Genomic DNA, 4,172 nt, shown 5'->3' on the forward strand with positions numbered 1-4,172 from the left:
TGGGGATGAAAATGGGACACATGCCACTATAGTCAGTGGAGGTATAGTAAATTGAGCTGATGGAAGAGAGACCTAGCTGTCCATATGGCACATGACTGCAATCGTTCATATGAATGCCTGTATCAACTGCCATAAAGATAAGGATTAGGAAAAGGTTCTTTTGGCCTTTAGTTGGGCATAAGCTGCCATGTCACTTGGCCAAAGGAATTTCCCACCAGGCTCATACATGATTCCCAAGATTTTGCCCTGCCTCTCTGAACTTCTCCATTACAGTTTGCTGTTACCTACATGTATCTTGGACCACCTCTGGCAGTTCAAATGTCACCAGGTATTTGCATATGAACACCTGACTCCTGCCTTTCCTCCCCATTAATTCAGATGGGAGCTGAGACAGGGAGCTCCCATGCAGGTGCCTATTTTGTGCCTACCTGAAGACAGTCAAGAGGAATCCCACCTCCTTATGGCTTTGTAGTGTGCATGGGAGGGAGCTGAGTCTCCTTCAAATGCCATGAGTAGAAACGCAGATGAAACGCCACCATTGACCCAAGGATCCTTTCTGTCTCTAGGTGTAAAGGAGATCCCTGCCTGTCACTCTCTGAGTACCCCGTCTAAAAAATAACACGAAAAAAGTGGTATTAAAAGTAACTCTGAGAGAAGGATTATATTTCTGGAAAGAAAAAAAAGGTCACATGTAGATGTAACTTTGCCTCTGAGTAGAAAATTTTATTTCAGGAAAGAAGTGTCTCTCCCTAGCTGAGGGAATAAACATCAGTGATTGCTTCAGCCTGTTTCCCAGCAGGTTCCCTTGGAGCCCCAGGGACACCTGGAGGCAGCCCAGAGGGGGCAGAGAAAGTGCTGCCTTGGGCTGGTCCTCTGCTGCTGAGCTGGGCTGGGCTGGGGTGGAGGGAGCTCATGGCAAGCAGGCAGCACTGCAGAGAGACAGCTCTGCCCAGGAGCAGCTCCTCTGCAAAGCGCAGCAGGGCTGAGGGCACTGAGGGGAGAAGAGGGAAGGGAGAGGGAGGTTAAAAGCAGTGTGGGGTGGGAGGAGAGAGGAGAGCAGACCTGAAGAAAAATCTTGACAGCCCTTAACATGGTAAGTCTCTGGCTGCAGGGCAATGCAGCTGTGGTTCCTGGAATGACCTCCTAAAGCTGGCACATCTCACAGCCTATGGGATCTGTCAGGAGGACTCTCACTGTTTGTGCAGTGTAGAGAAAAAGGACGTGCTTTGGAGCACAGCTTCCCTGCTGCACCCTCAGAGGGACAGGGCATGTCAGCTGCCTTCACCCGGGGATGGCTGCAGAGTGTGAAGGTGGGTGTGCAGTCAGGGGTGCCCAGGGCTGTCCTGAGCAGGGTCCTTGCGGCCAGGGGTCTGTGTGCTGGAGCAGGGACTCTGCCACCAGTCAGGGTAAGTACTCAGCCTGCCTGGGGAGCTCCAACATCAGAGTGGGGAGAAGCTGCGGGTGGAAGAAGCATCTCGCAGCAGGGCAGGGTCCTTCTGCTGGCAAGAGGGTGCTTTGTGGGTCAGGGCAGCTCACAGCTCCAGATCACCCCCAGGACATTTCCGAGGGGACTTTTCAAGGGGAGATCAAACCAGGGATTGCTATAAAATTAAGGAGCTTTCCAGAGTCTGTGTTTTCTGTGTCTTAGTTTTCAGGAATTTTCAGGGGCAATGCAGAAGGATTTGTCATGCTTGAACAAGTTCCTGAGACTCCTGAGCTGTAACTTGGAGTGATCAGTAAGTCTGACAGGAGCCTCCTGAAGTAGAGCACAGGGACTGAGAACAACTGCCTGGCTGTGCTGGTGTTTGGGAGGTGGCATGCACAAATGGGTGAGGGTTACTCTTTCCTGAGACTTCAGCTGCCTCTCCCCCTGCCTCTCTGAACCAGTCAATCACTGCTTTTTTCCTTGGTTCTCCACTTGTCTGTGTTACTGTTATCTTGTTCCTGCTGTCAGGCTCTCTGGGGGTGGGAGTTTCAGCTGCAGAGTCACACACTGATCTTGTGGGTCCTCCCATGCAGCTGTGTCCATGGGAACAAGTGTCCCAGCTTTCCTATCATCTGAGGGGTTATGCTCACCGCTGTCTGTGGGGCTGGGGAATGAGCTGATTCTCCCTTACAGAGCTGCCATCACATCAGGTCACTTGTCTGTCACCTCTGAGTGTCCTTCCAAGCTGTCAGCTGCCCTGCAGGATGCAAACCTGTCTCATAGCAGCTTTCTGTGATCTGAAAGCCCCATGGAGAAGCACAGAGATGCTATGACTGAGGAAATGCTTTTAGGTTGGTGAAATGAGCCCGGTGTGTCCTTGGCTAGAAGCAGGGTGCTGAGACTTTGAGACAGGGGGAGACATTTGGTGGTCTGCAGTGGACATCTCTGCTGTCAGCAGTGTCCTGTGGCCTTTCAGGGTAAAGCATGGGAGTGTGATTAATGTCCATCTCCGAAAGGTGCAAGCACAGTGAAAGTGGGAACTAGACAGAAGGACAGAGCAACTCCCTCTCTCTCTGCACTAAGTCACGGGCAATCCTCTTGACTTGCCTGGCCCATGCTGTTCTCCCGGAGTGCAGCAGAAATGCTGAAGGCTCCTGAGATCTAAGAAAACTCCCCAGGGGTGATGTGGGCAGCTGTAAAAAACCCTAGAACTCTTAAACTGCTTTTACCTTCCTGATTCGTTAGCACTGGGAGTGCAGATGCTGACAAGCCCTTCTGGGTTAGGAGCAGTTTCAGCTGACAAAGGGAAACACCAGACTGGCCCTTTCCCCCACCGATCCCATGAACCCACTGCTGCAGAGCAGGGCTGCCTTTCAAGAGCACATGGGCAGAGGCCCTGCTCTTCATTGCACACTCGGCCAGCACCAAGCTGGGCTCCAGCCACAGAGCTGAAGGAAGGTCTCCTAGATATGGAAAAGTGTCTGTGTGTGTGAGAGTGGGAGGGTCTATGGGAAATGGCTTTGATATTGCTCAGAGAATAATGCCCTGACTCTTCACTGTCTTTTTTCCACTTTGACAGCACCCTATTCCCAGAGGATGAAAATGTCCAACAGCAGCTCCATCACCCAGTTCCTTCTCCTGGCATTTGCAGACACACGGGAGCTGCAGCTCTTGCACTTCTGGCTCTTCCTGGGCATCTACCTGGCTGCCCTCCTGGCCAACAGCCTCATCATCACAGTCATAGCCTGTGACCACCGCCTCCACACACCCATGTACTTCTTCCTCCTCAACCTCTCCCTCCTTGACCTGGGCTCCATCTCCACCACTCTCCCCAAAGCCATGGCCAACTCCTTCTGGGACACCAGGGCCATCTCCTACCCAGCATGTGCTGCACAGGTCTTTCTGTTCATCTTTTTGATCTCAGCAGAGTACTTTCTTCTCACTGTCATGGCCTATGACCGCTACGTTGCCATCTGCAAACCCCTACACTACGGGACCCTCCTGGGCAGCAGAGCTTGTGTCCACATGGCAGCAGCTGCATGGGGCAGTGGGTTTCTCAATGCTGTGCTGCACACTGCCAATACATTTTCAGTACCCCTCTGCCGAGGCAATGCTGTGGACCAGTTCTTCTGTGAAATCCCCCAGATCCTCAAGCTTGCCTGCTCAGATGCCTACCTCAGGGAAGTTGGGGTACTTGCAGTTGGTGTCTTTTTAGCTGTTGGGTGTTTAGTTTTCATTGTGCTGTCCTATGGGCAGATCTTCAGGGCGGTGCTGAGGATCCCCTCCAAGCAGGGACAGCACAAAGCCTTTTCCACCTGCCTCCCTCACCTGGCTGTGGTCTCCTTGTTTGTAAGCACTGCTATGTTTGCCTACCTGAAGCCCCTCTCCATCTCCTCCCCATCCCTGGACCTGCTGGTGGCAGTTCTGTACTCAGTGGTGCCTCCAGCCGTGAACCCCCTCATCTACGGCATGAGAAACCATGAGATCAAGGATGCCCTGAGAAAACTAATCACTGGATACTGTTAAGAAGGAATAAACTGCCTGTTGTCTTTTGCATAGGACTCGTATCTCATTACAAACCCAGCCTGTCTTCTGGTGGGTTTTTTACGGTGATTTTTGCTTTTGAGTGTGGTTTTTCATTGCTCTTTTTGCTTTCTTTTACTCATCTGAATGCTTTCCACAAAGAAATGTTTCTTCCTCTGGCTTCTAATTCACACTCTATCCACCTTTTGTGTGCCCCACAGGC

At 51.7% G+C, this 4,172-nt stretch overlaps 1 pseudogene; it reads left to right on the forward strand.

Annotated features, from left to right (window-relative positions):
• The first annotated feature begins 3,028 nt into the window (after nt 1–3,028).
• On the forward strand, nt 3,029–3,926 carry LOC138682968 (olfactory receptor 14J1-like; annotated as a pseudogene).
• Nucleotides 3,927–4,172: the final 246 nt, after the last annotated feature.

Source organism: Haliaeetus albicilla, chromosome 30 (assembly GCF_947461875.1).
Source record: "Haliaeetus albicilla chromosome 30, bHalAlb1.1, whole genome shotgun sequence".
Classification (NCBI taxonomy): Eukaryota; Metazoa; Chordata; class Aves; order Accipitriformes; family Accipitridae; genus Haliaeetus; species Haliaeetus albicilla.